The sequence below is a fragment of the Saimiri boliviensis genome, chromosome 4 (assembly GCF_048565385.1).
Source record: "Saimiri boliviensis isolate mSaiBol1 chromosome 4, mSaiBol1.pri, whole genome shotgun sequence".
NCBI lineage: Eukaryota > Metazoa > Chordata > Mammalia > Primates > Cebidae > Saimiri > Saimiri boliviensis.
This window is the reverse complement of record NC_133452.1, coordinates 11,259,364-11,274,627: the sequence shown is the minus strand read 5'-3', so window position 1 is coordinate 11,274,627 and position 15,264 is coordinate 11,259,364. Positions and strand designations below refer to the sequence as shown.

Below are 15,264 nucleotides of genomic sequence, written 5' to 3'. Positions count from 1 at the left end.
TTTCTACTGAAAAGTCTGCTGCCAGATGTATTGGAGCTCCATTGTATGTTATTGCTGCTGCTGTTGTTGTTTTCTGGCTTTTTTTTGGAATTCTTTCTTTATCCTTGACCTTTGGGAGTTAGATTATTAAATACCTTGAGATAGTCTTCTTTGGGTTAAATCTGCTTGGTGTTCTATAATCTTGTTGTATTTGAAAGTTGATATCTTTCTGTAGGTTTGGGAAGTTCTCCGATATTATCTCTTTGAATAGATTTTCTACCACTAGACCTTCCTCTACTTCCTCTTTAAGGCCAATAATAGATCTGGTAGGCATGCCTCATTGTTTTTTATTATTTTTTTTTTCTTTTTTGAGATCGAGCCTCACTCTTTCACCCAGCTGGAGTGCAGTGGTATGATCTCGGCTCACTACAACCTCCATCTCCCAGGTTCAAGCGATCCTCCTTCCTCAGCCTCCTGAGTAGCTGGTGGGACTACAGGCATGTGCCACCATCCCTGGCTAATTTTTGTATTTTTAGTAGAGACAGGGTTTCACCATGTTGGTCAGGCTGGTGTCAAACTCTTAACCTTGTGATTCCCCTGCCTCGGCTTCCCAAAGTGCTGGGATTATAGGCGTGAGCCACCGCGCCCAGCCTTTCATTCTTTTTTCTTTTGTCTCCATGTTATCTGACTGTGTATTTTCAAATAGCCTGTCTTCAAGCTCACTAATTCTTCTGCTTAATTCTGCTATTAAGAGACTGATGCACTCTTCAGCATGTCAATTGCATTTTTCAACTCTAGAATTTCTCGATTCTTTTAAATTATTTCAACCTCTTTGTTAGATTTATCTGATGGAATTCTGAATTCCTTCTCTATGTTATCTTGAATTTCTTTGAGTTTCCTTAAAACAGCAATTTTGAATTCTGTCTTTAAGGTCATATTTCTCTGTTTATTCAGGATTGGTCCCTGCTAACTCTATCGTTCATTTGGTGGGGTTGTGTTTTCCTGGATGGTGCTGATGCTTGTAGATGTTCGTTGGTGTCTGGGCATTGAAGAGTTGAGTATTTATTGTAGTGTTCACAGTCTGGGCTTGTTTGTGCCCATCCTCCTTGGGAAGGCTTCCCAGTTATTTGAAGTGACTTGGGCCCCAAGCCCAGTAACGCTGTAGTTTTTGCAGACTCATAAAGCTACCACTTTGGTGGTCCTGTATAAAATCCAGAAAAATTATCTGGATTACCAAGCAGAGACACTTCTTCTTTTCCCTTATATTTTATCAAACACATGGATCCCTCACTCTGTGGTGAGCCCCTTGGAACTGGGAGTGTGGGGAAGCAAGCACCCCCGTGGCCATGACCACTGGACTACACTGGGTCAGAGCTGAAGTCAGCACACCACCGGGCCTTGCCCAAGACCCTTTCCTTCAGGGCAGTGAGTTTCCCTAGGCCCTGGGCATGTCCAGAGACGCTGTCTGGGAGCCAGGGATTAGAGTAAAAAACCTTAGCAATTTACCTGATGTTCTATTCTACTGTGTCTAAGCTGGCACTCAAACCACAATACAAAGTCCTTCTCGTGCTTCCTTGCCCTTTCCACAGACAGAGGAGCATCTCCCTGTGGCCATCACCACCACTGAAACACAGGGGGTTCTACCAGGGGCTTCTGCCAGGCCACCGCAGATATTCACCTAAAGCCCAAGGGCTCTTTTGTCAGCTTGTGTTCAGTGCTACCAGTCCTGGGACTCACCCTTCAGGGCAGTGGGGACCCCTCTGGCCCAAGGCAGGTCCAGAAATGTCCAAGAGCCTAGGCCTGGACTTCAGGAACTCCAGAAACTTGCTTGTTGCTCTGCCCCACTGTGGTCAGGGTGGTACCTAGGAGCACAGAGCCCTTCAGCCCATGGTGGTGGAGCCTGCCAAGAAACTCGGGTTCCAACCACTGGGATGGGCAATTCCCCTCTGGCTAGGGCTGGTCCGAATGCTCCCTCCCTGCACAGGCACTGGCTGAGCCCAGCACAGCTTTATTTTCTACTGTGACATGACAGCACTGAGTTCAACGTGACGTGCCCCAGTTGCTGTGCTCTCCCTTCCTCAAAATGCTCAGATCCTCTCTCTGTGCCATGTAGCTGCTGCTGGGAGTGGGAGAGAAGGGGCTTCGGTGGTTCAAGACTGTCTCTCTGAGCCTCTTCAATGCCCCTTTTAGCGATATGAAGTTAAAGCCAGGTACTGTGATTGCTGATCGGATTTTTGGTTCTTGTGATGGTGCTTTTTTTGTGCACAGATAGTTGTTAAAATTTGGTGTTCCAGCAAAGGGGGTGAATTGTGCTCTACCTTCTCTACTGTAGACTTTTTAAAGGCTGCATAATTTTGTATTCCATGCATGTACCATACTGTATTTGACCAGCCTTCAGCTGCTCAGTGTGAGGGGCTGTGGTTTAAATGTTTGTGTCCCTCCCAAGTTCACACACTAAAAGCTAATGTGCAATGGGATAGTTTTAAGAGGTGGGGCTCTGGGGGAAGTGATTAAGTCATGAGTGCGCTGCTCTCATGAATGGGATTAGTGCCCTTATAGAAGAGGTTCAAGGGACCCTTTGCCCTTTTTGCCTTTGGACCATATGAAGATACAGCCTTTGTCCCTTCAACCACGTGAAGACGCAGCAGCAAAGTGCCATTTTGGCATCTGCTGGTGCCTTGATCTTCGACTTCTCAGACTCCAGAACTATGAGGAGTCAACTCATATTATTATTATTTTTTGAGATGGAGTTTTGCTGTTTTTGCCCAGGCTAGAGTGCAATGCCACAATCTTGGCTCGCTGCAGTCTCTGTGTCCAGGTTCAGGTGATTCTCCTGCCTCAGCCTCCTGAGTAGCTGGGATTACAGGTGCGCACCACCACACCCGGCTAATTTTGTATTTTTAGTAGAGACAAGATTTCATCATGTTGGTCAGGCTGGTCTCAAACTCCTGACCTCAAGTGATCCACCTGCCTTGGACTTCGAAAGCGCTAGGATTATAGGCGTGAGTCATCATGTCCTGCCAACTTATATTATTTATAATGTACCCTGGCTGTGATAGTTCGTTATACCAGCAGGAACAAGTAAGACATGAGCTAACTTCATTTAAAAAAATTACAGACAGTAATTCACTGAACATTCTTACCATTAAGTCTTACTACACATCCTTAAATTATTCCTTTAGAATAAACTTTCAGAAATAGAATCACTAAGTCAAAGGTCATATGGATTTTTAAAACTTTGTTATTGAGAAAGCTTGTGCTAATTTTATCGACAGCAATGGATGAGAGTGTCTCTGCTTCCTCAAGTTTTTACCGTCACTGGTTATTATTGCTCTTGTTGCCCAGAGTGGAGTGCAGTGGTGCGATCTTGACTCACTGAAACCTCTGCCTCCTGGGTTCAAGCAATTCTTCTGCCTCAGCCTCCCAAGTAGCTGGGATTACAGGTGCCTGCCACCATACCTGGCTAATTTTTGTAGAGACAAGGTTTCACCATGTTAGTCAGGCTGGTCTCAAACTCCTGACCTCAAGTGATCCATCCACCTTGGCCTCCCAAAGTGCTGGGATTACAGCTTTGAGCCACTGCGCTGGGCCTGGTTATTTATTTTGAATTTTGCCAATGTTATAGGTAGAAATGTCTCTTCTAAAAATAATAAATGGAAAAACTTAAAAAATTATCTTGTAATTTGTGTTTATTCAATGACAAATCTGGTTAAAACCTATTATATTAATCATTTCTTTTGTCTTTAGACTTTTGATGTCTGTGTAAGGCAGGGTTTAGTTGGAGATAACAGAAACCATTCTTATTTTAAGGAGAAGGAGCTTTATCAAAGGAAATTAGCTTCTTCTTTTTTTTTTTTTTTTTTTTTTGAGACAGAGTTTCGCTCTTGTTGCCCAGGCAGGAGTGCAGTGGTGCAATCTCAGCTCATCGCAATCTCTGCCTCCCACGTTCAAATGATTCTCCTGCCTCAGCCTCCTGAGTAGCTGGTATTACAGGCATGCACCACCATGCCTGGCTAATTTTGCTTTTTTTTTTTTTTTGAGATGGAGTTTCGCTCTTGTTACCCAAGCTGGAGTGCAATGGCGCGATCTCGGCTCACCGCAACATCCGCCTCCTGGGTTCAGGCAATTCTCCTGCCTCAGCCTCCTGAGTAGCTGAGACTACAGGCACGTGCCACCATGCCCAGCTAATGTTTCGTATTTTCAATAGAGACGGGTTTCACCATGTTGACCGGGATGGTCTCGATCTCTTGACCTCGTGATCCACTGGCCTCAGCCTCCCAAAGTGCTGGGATTACAGGCGTGAGCCACCGCGCCCGGCCAATTTTGTATTTTTAGTAGAGACAGCGTTTCTCCATTTTGGTCAGGCTGGTCTTGAACCCCTGACCTCAGATGATCCACCTGCCTCGGCCTCTCAAAGTGCTGTGATTACAGGTGTGAGCCAGTGCACACAGCTGGAAACTAGCTTCTTAACAAAATCACCAAAAGGGCCGGAGGAACAAGATCTATGCTGGGTTTCCAAGAATGGCTCTGAGAACAACACCCTAGAACTAGTGGCTCAGGAAAGCTGCTACTTCTGCTCCAGGCAGCTTCATTCTAGATACTGGGCTGTTGCTTGCTAGGTTTGCTAGAGCTTCACAGCAAAAACCAGTACTATGTGCCCTGCTCCCAAGATACATCGATCTACTAACTGTTATGGAACCTCTGCTACCATCACAACAGACAACAACAGAAGTGAAAATAAACCAAATGTAAAATACGTCAAAATTGTAGCTTAAATGTAACACGTTTTTTCATACTTTTAGTAGATCAGAAGAATATCAAGGAAATTCCCAGTGGTCACAAATGGAAAGAAACTGGAGATGTGAACTAATGCAGAAGCTACTGCTGTGTCCGGGTATTTGCCAGTCTTCATGACCTGGATGCCAAGTGACCATATGTGCCTGGTAGCCAATGCCTTGGCGGGGGTGGGAGTGGTGCAAATTAGGGAGTTGAAACTGAGAACTCCACATAGTACCAAGACAGTCAAAAAGCTACATCCTCAGGAAAAGAATGGATTAAATAAAAGAAACAAAATCTGACTTTTAGTGAAGAGAAATAACAAAAAAACTTATCCTTGCCTGTGCCCTGGGTAGAGAAAAAAACAACTTCCAAGAACTTATAACTCTACATCCTCACTCTTAGGGGGTTTTGGATTTGGGATTTGAATCTACACTGAGTGGTTTTAGAAGTTAATTTTATGATCCTGAGTTGGTTGCGATTCTGGACATCTGACAGACGCAATGCAGATCATTCCTGGAAGGATATAGCCTCAACCTAGACCTACAGAATTCCCACAGATAAACCCTAGCTGAATATAAACTTTCACTCCATATTAGAAAATATATATGAAGAAACAAGCTGCCGTAAGAGTCAGCAAGAACTCCTAAGAACTTAACATAATGAATGTATCAAATACACAATATGAAGCAAACACGCCTAAAATGTTTGGTTACATTTAAAAATACAAGAAAAGAACAAGATATATAATATAATCATATACACACAAAAAGTATAAAAAATTATAACCACACAGCTTGATGGATTTTCACAATTGGAACATCTAACTAGCACCCATTAAAAAAAAACCCAAAACATTACTAGCAGCCCCAAATCCCCCACCCTATCTTTCCTTCCAGCCATTGCCTATATCCCTCCCAAGATTAAGTACTATCCTAATCTCTAATAGCACAGATCAGTTTTAAGCAGATTTTAAAAAGCACTAAACAGAACTTCTAAGAAAATTTTTAAAACGTAATTTTTTTTAAAACCCTGACAAACTAATGAAAGAATAGTAGGTTTGACATAGCTAAAGAAAGAATTGATATGGAATGAACTGGATTAAAACTAAAACAATTTTCTGCAACATAGCATGGAGAGACAAAATGATGGGAAATGTCAGGAGTTAAGAGACATGGAAGATAGAATGAGGAGATCTAATCTGCTTCTAATAAAAATTTCACGCCGGGCATGGTGGCTTATGCTGGTAATCCTAGCACTTTGGAAGGCCAAGGCGGGGAGATTGAGATCATCCTAGTCAATATGATGAAACCCTATCTCTACCAAAAATACAAAAATTAGCTGGGTGTGGTGACCTGTACCTGTAATCCCAGCTATTCTAGAGGCAGAGGCAGGAGAATTGCTTGAACCAGGGAGTTGGAGGTTGCAGTAAGCAGAGATCGTGCCACTGCACTCCAGCCTGGCAGCAGAGCGAGATTCTGTCTTACACACACACACACACACACACACACACAAATTCATAAGGCGATAATAGAAAGAACAGGTAAAAGGTGATTTTCAACAAGATAATGTCTGAGTTTTTTTAGAATCACTGAAAGTTACATATCCTTAGATTCAGAAATAATAGTGAATCCCAAGGTGATCAAGTCAAACAAATGAACATCTTAACACATCATATTGATACTGAGGTCACTGAAGAAAAAGAGAACTATGGGCAGCCACAAGGAAAAGACAAATGAGTAATGAAGGCACAACAGTAAGATCAACAGCAGATTTCTCAGCATTAACAATGGAAGCAAAAAGTCAGTGGAAGAGCAGCATCTGCAAAACACTGAGACAAAGAGATTTTCAAACTGACTTTCTGACAAGTCTACCTACATGCTATTTATAAGAGACAAAATGTCGAAAGGATGAAAAATATAAACCAAGCAAGTAGATAGGAAGACACAATTTTCTTTTCTTTTCTTTTCTTTTTTTTTGAGACGGAGTTTCGCTCTTGTTACCCAGGCTGGAGTGCAATGGCGCGATCTCGGCTCACCGCAACCTCCGCCTCCTGGGTTCAGGCAATTCTCCTGCCTCAGCCTCCTGAGTAGCTGGGATTACAGGCATGCGCCACCATGCCCAGCTGATTTTTTGTATTTTTAGTAGAGACGGGGTTTCACCATGTTGACCAGGATGGTCTCGATCTCTTGACCTTGTGATCCACCCGCCTCGGCCTCCCAAAGTGCTGGGATTACAGGCTTGAGCCACCGCGCCCGGCCACAATTTTCTAAAGATGTCAGAGGAAGACACAATTTTCTAAAGATGTCAGTTCTCTAAATCAATCTGTGAATTCAATTGCAATTGATTTGCAATTCTAATCTAAATTCAAACAGTATTTTCTTGGACCTTGACAAGCTAGTTTTACATTTCAGTAGAAAAACATAGACAAGAATAACTAGTTTTGAAGAAGCATGACATTTGGGTTTACTCTACCAGGTGTAAGTGCTTATTATAAAGGTCTGATAATTCAGAGTGGTATTGACGAAGGCACAGAAAAATAGAGAAATGGTTTAGACTAGAAAGCACAGAAAAATGCCCATGCCTATATAGAAACTGACAAACATCAGAGGATCATGGAGGATCAGTGGGGAAAGAATGGTGTCCAGACAATTGGTTATTCATATGGAAAAAAATAAGGTTCAATGTTCACATTATAAACAACAATTCCAGAATTGGCTGAAGATCTAAACAGGAAGGACAAAAGTTTCCAACTTTTAGAAGAAAATCCTTATGATCTTAGGTGTAAGGAAAGATTTCTTATAAGTCACAAAAAGTGTAAATAACAATTAGATTGATAACCTCACTGATATTAAGTTTTAAAACTATGCTTAAAAGACACAAAGAGTAAAAAAATAAGCTGTTAACTCTGAGAAGGTATCATATGGTTTGAATGTCTTTTTCCCACCAAATCTCAGGTTGAAATGTGCTTCCCATGTTGGAGCTGGGGCTTGGTGGGAGGTGATGGGATCATGGGGGTGGATCCCTCATGAATGGCTTAGCATCATCCCCTTGGTGATAAGTGAGTTCTCGCTCTGAGTTCATGTGAGATCTGGTTGTTTAAGAGTGTTGAACCCACCCCCACCATTTTTCTTGCTCTTGCTCTTGCCATGTGATATCACCTGCTCCTCCTCCGCATTCCGCCATGATTGTGAGCTTCCTGAGGCCTTGCCAGAAGCTGAGCAGATGTTGGTGCCATGCTTGGATAGCCTGGAGAACCACGAGCCAAAACACGCTTCTTTTCTTTATAAGTTACCCAGTCTCATGTGTTCTTATAACACAGGATATATACAACATTTTGCTCATAAATATTAGTAGTAGATTTTATAAAGTATCCAAAATGTATGGAGACCTACTATTAAAAAGACAAACAACCCAATAGAAAAGACAGGTAATTCACTCAAGGAAAAATAAAATAGTAAATCAACATAGAAAAAGTTACTAGTAATTAGGAAAATGGACATTAAAATCATAGTGAAATATCATTTCACACCTTTCAGCTTGGCAAAAATTTTAAATCTGGTGATAATAAAATTTAAAAGCTATTGAAATCCCAAAACACTTTAAGCTTTGAGAGAGATGTGACTGTGATCTGAGTTATATGATTACAACTTCTGTTTCTCAGGTTATAGTTTAACTTGCTTTCTTATTGTTCTTTTTCTGTAGAATAACGAGAGAGAATTAAATGACATCAGGGACAACAACCTCCTGCCTTCCTACTTAATGGCCTTTGTTACTGATTAACTTCTCCTTTATTGTCATGCATTGCTGATCACAGATGACAGAAAACCCATCACTATTATACCCTTTGTAAAAAAAAAAAAAAAAAAAAAGCTAAATGTAGCCTTCCCACGGAGAAACATTGTCTGTAATCAAATTGCTGTAACTATGTACCAACCTGGTATGAAAAATGTTGCAATTGTGCTAAAAACTCCTCTGTCTCTCCCTATATAAATGAAACCTTAACTTCCCTGCTTTGAGCCACCGACTCCATTCCTTGGAGTTGGTTTCCTGGTGGACTATTCTCAAACTTTGCATTTGAATAAACTCTTTTAAAATTAGATTCTGACCCTTTCGATTATTTCAGGTTGACAGTACCCACTATTGATGTGGATATGAAGCAATTTACAGTAATGATAATATAAATTGGTCCTCACTTGGTAGAGTAAGTTGAAAATATCCAATAAAGTTGAAAATACACATGTAATAAGATCCAGTAATTCCCCTTTAGGTATGCACTGCAGACAAGCCCTTGCACATGGCAGGAGACATGTTGAAGAATATCAAACGTATCATTCTGATACAGGAGCAAAAAAAATTATTTAAGACCGGGCGTGGTGACTCAAGCCTGTAATCCCAGTACTTTGGGAGGCCTAGGCGGGTGGGTCACTAGGTCAATAGATGGAGACCAACTTGGTCAACATGGTGAAACCCCGTCTCTACTAAAAATACAAAAAATTAGGTGGGCATGGTGGCGTGTGCCTATAATCGCAGCTACTCAGGAGGCTGAGGCAGGAGAATTGCCTGAACCCAGGAGGCGGAGGCTGCAGTGAGCCGAGATCGCGCCATTGCACTGCAGCCTGGGTAACAAGAGTGAAACTCCGCCTCAAAAAAAAAAAAAAAATTATTTAGGCAGATAGTGAGGGAAAAGGAGTCCTTAGCAACGCTGCCTTTTTATACAAAAAGCAACCCCCAAATCATTTCTTTTCTAACAAAGAAAGTCTGTAAAATCAAGCTGCAAACATAGATAAGCAAGCTCCAGCTTGCATGGGTGAGTGCTGGCAGCTGTGCCAATAGGAAAAGGCTACCTGGGGACCAGGCATGTTCAACATGGAGGCTTCATCTTCCCTTTTCTTTGTCACCACGTGAGCAGCAAAAAGCAGGCAACATGGCATTGGCCAGGTAGAGAACCCATCTGCAATAGTAAAAGGGTGGGGCAGCCAGCTGCTTTGCATGCTATGCAAATGGACACACCCAATCATAACCATAAGTTTTTTGTGCAGTATGCAAATGAACAACTGGTTTGACCAATCTGTCGTGCCCTAGGTAAATCAGACACCGCCTCCTCAAGCTCCTCTATAAAATCTCCAGCACTTCACTGTAGACCTGAGGACCTGCTCAGGACCCTCTCTCTCTACAGGACAGAGCATTTCTCTTTCTTTCGCCTATTCAACTGCCACTCTTAACTTCACTCCTTGTGCGTCTGGGTCCTTGATTTTCTTGGTGTGGGACAATGAAGGTCTGGTATTATCCCATTTGAATTCTTTTTTTTTTTTTTTTGAAATGGAGTCTCCCTGTCTCCTAGGCTGGAGTGCAGTGGCCTGATTGATCTCAGCTCACTGCAAACTCTGCCTCTCGGGTTTATGCGATTCTCCTGCTGCCTCAGCCTCCTGAGTAGCTGGGATTACAGGCGCCTGCCACCACACTCGGCTAATTTTTGTATTTTTAGTAGAGACGGGGTTTCACCATGTTGGCCAGGCTGGTCTCAAACTCCTGACGTTGTGATCCACCTGCCTCAGCCTCCCAAAGTGTTGGGATTACAGGCGTAAGCCACCACGCCTGGCCAATTCTTTTATAGTAGGAAATTGGAAACAAACAAAATGTCCATTTTCAGGAGAATGAATAAACAAATTATTGTCTATATAATGGAATGCTAAATAGCAATGAAAGTGAATGAGTTAGAGCTATGGTTGTCAACGTGGATAATTCACATAATGTTGAATGGTAAATGTGAACTTCAGAAGTACAAATACAGTATGCTGGTACTGGTCTTAGACTGGTGCAAATGGGGCCCCTGTCCTGGGTCCCACATCTCAGGAGTTAGGGCAGCGCTTGGACAGAGACCCAGATGACTAGACTTCCTCTCCACCCTTTGCACAGCGCCTGAGATTGACCAGATGTTCTGAACAGCCCTGGGCTGTGCTTTTGTGTGCCAAGTCTTGGTTTCAGGAAGGACTGTGAGCAGATTGCTCCTGTTGGCTGGCGCAGTTGTCTGGTGTTCCTTTTGGCAGGTGGCATAGCACAAGGTTGGGCTCCCAGAGTGGTGCTAATATGCTGCTTTGGGCAACTCAGATTGTTTATACAGACAGCCCCCGCACGCCCCGCACCCCCCGCAAAAAATATTTGCTTAGGACTCCAAACACCTTTGGGCAGCCCTGCATTCGTATAAAGCTTTAAAATGTGCAGAATACCTACACAGTGTTTAGCAATGTTTACATATGCTATAAAAGAAGTTCATGGGCCAGGTGCGGGGGCTCACACCTGTAATCCCAGCACTTTGGTAGGCTGAGGCGGGTGGATCACCTGAGGTCAGGAGTTGGAGACCAGCATGGCCAGCATGGTGAAACCCCATCTCTACTGAAAATACAAAAATTAGTCAGGCGTGGTGGTAGTCGCCTATAATCCCAGCTGCTTGGGAGCCTGAGGCAAGAGAATCATTTGAACCCAAGGGTTGGGAGTTAGGAGGGTGGGAGGGTGGGGGTGGAGGTTGCTGTGAGCTGAGATTGCGCCACTGCACTCCAGCCTGGGCAAACAGCGAAACTCTGTCTAAAAAAAAAAAAGCCCATGGAAATGAGAATATCAGTTCAGGGAAGGAATTGTTACTTGAAGGGAGGGAAGAGAATGACGTTACGGTTAGGTTGTGCTGGGAACTGTTTTTATCATGCTTTATTTCTTAAGCTGGGTGGTGGGGAAATTAAACGTGATGATTATGTTACTTTTTATGCCTTTGTGTATATTTGAATTTTTTTTTAAAGGGGAAGAAGTGAAGACAGGAAGCCACTTGAAGCGGGTGTCTGGGCTTCCGTGGTGGCTGGGACACAGCAAAGGTGCCATCCACCTGCTCGTCCGAGGGGCGGCACATCCAGCCTCTGTCTTTTCCCCAGAGAAGTTTCCCTCCTTTGCGCTTTGGCCGTGTCAGCCTTTTAGTGTGTAAACAGATCTGGTGTGACTCATCAGTGCTTTTGTTAGCCCTTTTACCAGCAAGTACTTGTTAAACACTTAAATCTTACAAATGGAAAGAAAATTCCGTGGCAAATTTGAGTATAAAAGTCAACCAAAATTCTGAGTCTCAGGCAAGGCTGGTTAAAAATAGTTCTACAATGAAACTTAATATATTAAATTCAATCATAGAAAACTTATATTGCTTTGCAAGGAGCCTTAAATATTTAAATGCAGGCATTTCCATCTGGTGATTCTTCCCAGTCTCCTGTGACAATAATACCTGGACAGGGAAGTAATCTTTCGAGATAAATAAACTGTACTGGGAAATGGGCCCCTTGCTAAGCTCCCTGTGGCAGTGACCCCTCCTCTGTTGCACACATTTTCTCCTATGTGAGGTTTCAGTTCCAAGCCAAACCCGTTCTGCAGCGTGCTTTGTACCTTTCCAGAGACCGATCCATATCAGCTTGCCAGGGCTTTAAACCCCATTCATTCTTTCATTACTTAAAAGCCTCTTTCTCTGGAAAACCTTTGAGTGAAGCATAAAATTAGCATCTAAAAAGACAGAGCAGCAACTGAACCCAAGAACGTCCGGGAATATGTGACCACCAGCACCAGGATTGACCTTCCTAAGAGCATTTTGATGTGGGAAGAGGCTGTGCAGGTGGAAAACCCAAGGCCAAGAGGTGGAGGTTCCGGGCAGGGGCGGTCGTCTCTCTGGCCTGAGCCCGAAACTCCCAATTCTCACAGGCGGCTGATGAGAGAAGCCCTCCCCTCCTTTGCATGTAATCCGTTCTCTAACTCTCTTCTAAGCCGACACCAGCAAATCTTTGAAGAAAAGCACAGGGGAGGCCAATTTCCCTTCTTTAAATGTTTGTTCTGTCCAGTTAGGTGTAAAATATGTTTGCATTATATTTTCAATTATCTTTCAACCCTGTTCTATAAAATGTGAGACTATAGGCATTTTTTTTTTAATGAAAAAGAAAAGATTGACTTTATTCCTAAAGTGTTTGATTAATCAGGGCTCAGCTTAGCATTCACGAACACTGCTGGGAAGTTTCCACTTTCTTTTCGCCCTAGATTTGTCTTTACCTCTTTTGTCTCCTATATTTTTCCGGCTCTGTGGATTTCTTTGAAGAGGAGAGGGCTATGAGGATTGCAGAAAGAAAGGCTTTTCTCCAGTCGTTTAGCATGATCCTGCTGGATGATTATGGAGTATTTTTAGTATATTTAACCCATCAGGGAAAATCTGAGCGTATCTCTACCCTTAAAAATTCTGGTAGCCTGATAGTGGGGGGCGGGGAGAGAAGAAATCCTTTCTCTTTTCCCTGATTTTGCCCCGAAACTCCAATTTGCTGTGGAAGTAGGGGAGTCGGAAGGAGAGGAGTTAGCCCCTCATGGGGGCCCTGGAAGGTAGATAGCTGCCAATCTTTGTGTGCATTTTGTCAAGAATGGCTGCCTCCTAAAAACAAACCAGCTCTCCCTGATCCCTCAGAAACTGGACTGTGTTAAAGATGCTTCCAAGGCAAAACGCATTGCTCATATGGGCATTTACGGAGAATGTTTCAGTGGGCACATGGCAGTCTTAGAAGAAGTAATGTGGGGCACTGGCGTCTGCAGTTCTGGCAGATCGCAGCCCCCCCCGTGGTGTGCTCAGGACATTCTGTGTCCACCTGGAGGCCGCTGCACAGCGTCTGACCAGCTCATACCTGCACAATTACCTCCAGCACCTTGGCAGGCAGGAAAGGGGTTACAAATACACCAATGGGGTAGGCGTTTGCTCCAGGGAAGAGGCTGATTTGGGGTGAGCGGTCCATGCCACAAGAAGCCTGCTGTGTGTGGTGGGCAGGTGACCTTTGGACTGGGCTCCTGGTGGCTTTTGGCTCTCTTCCAGTTTGCCTAACAGTGAAATGACACGTCAAAGGGGTTTGTAACTGTTGATCTTTATTCCACAGCACGGCTTCTTGGTAAAGGCGTCCGTGTTCTCCGTGTCTACACTTCCTCATCTCCCATTCACTCCCATCAGCCCACGTTTGCTTTCAGCCTTCACAGCCCCCTGGAAATGTCTCCCCATCTGCTGCCATCCTGGGGCCCCTCCCGAGCCTTAATCTCCTTCCTCCTCTACCCAGAGCTCAGCCCCTTGAAAGTCCCTCACTAAAGTCCTCTGAAGTCACCCACTTTGGGAGTTTCTCATTTCCCTGTCTCCTTTGCCCTTTCCTTATGTTTGGCTGTTCCCAGAGTCCTGGGACTTGAGTTGAAACCCCAGCTCTGCCATTTGTTACCATTGAGGCCTGGGCAGGTCATGTAACTTGCTTCAACCTTAGTTTCCTTCCCTGCGAAATGGGGATAATATAGTACCGACCTCATCTGGGGAAAGATGCAATGAGACAACACTTAGAAAGTGACTTCCATGGAGTCGCTTATGGAAAAACGACTTACTAAATGCTGGTTAACGTGACTGTTGCTCCTTTCTCAGTCTGCCCACTGTCCGATCACTAGAAACCGAGGCCTTAACAACCTGCAGTCTTTGAAAGGTTGCCCTCCAGCCTAGCCCCTACTCCTCAGTCTGCACCCCAGCGTGCCGGGTATCTCCATGAATACTGCACTGTGCTCCGTGAGCAATAACACCTGTCATAGATTCCATACTGTTTAGTGGAAGAAATGGTGCTGATCGTGGCTGTGCACTGTATTCACTATGCAAAGGAGAGCACAGTGAATGGGAGAGAGCCACTGGCTGGGGAGTGTAAGGTAGCTGGGGGCCCAGGAAGAAGGTCTGTTACTATCTCAAGCCTTCTTTGAAATTCAGATACACTGGAAAACTTACTAGTGTCTTTCAGGGCTGTGAAGTTACCCAACAACAACAAAAAAAACATTACTTTTTTTTTGAGATGGAGTCTTGCTGTCACCCAGGCTGAATGCAGCGGCATGATCTTGGCTCACTGCACCCTCCACCTCCTGGCTGTTCCTTAACTCCTGACCTCAGGTGATTCATCCACCTCGGCCTCCCAAAGTGCTGGGATTCCAGGCGTGAGCCTGCCAACCCGGCCTGTGCATTGCCCTTTTTTTTTTTTTTTTTTTTTTTTTAAGACAAGGTCTTACTTTGTCGCCCAGGATGGAGTACAATGGTGCAATCTTGGCTCACTACAACCTCTGCCTCCCAGGCTCAAGCAATCCACCTACCTCAACCTCCCAAGTAGCTGAGACTACAGGCACATACCACCACACCCAGCTAATTTTTGTATTTTTGTAGAGACAGAGTTTTCGCATGTTGCCCAGGCTGGTCTTGAACTCCTGAGCTCAAGCAATCTGCCTGCCTCGGCCTCCCAAAGTGTTGGAATTCCCGGTGTGAGCCACTGCATCCGGCCTCTAATATTTTTCTCCGATGTGAGATACAACGCCCCACCTGCAACTGTTGGGATGTAGATATCAACATACTCGGTATGGGACGCAGGCCTGAAGCTGAGGCTCACCATTGTTGTGCCACCTCGTACTGTGACTGCCACGCCTCCAACTGGCCCCTGCCCGGTGCAA

At 44.1% G+C, this 15,264-nt stretch overlaps 1 long non-coding RNA gene across 1 annotated transcript in view; it reads left to right on the top strand.

The window, feature by feature from the left end:
• Nucleotides 1-11,935, top strand: part of LOC141584121 (uncharacterized) — a 40,364-nt gene extending 28,429 nt beyond the window's left edge. Inside the window, exon 3 of the long non-coding RNA XR_012517071.1 lies at nt 11,550-11,935. This is a non-coding gene — a long non-coding RNA (uncharacterized LOC141584121). The remainder of the gene's footprint in view (nt 1-11,549) is intronic.
• Nucleotides 11,936-15,264: the final 3,329 nt, after the last annotated feature.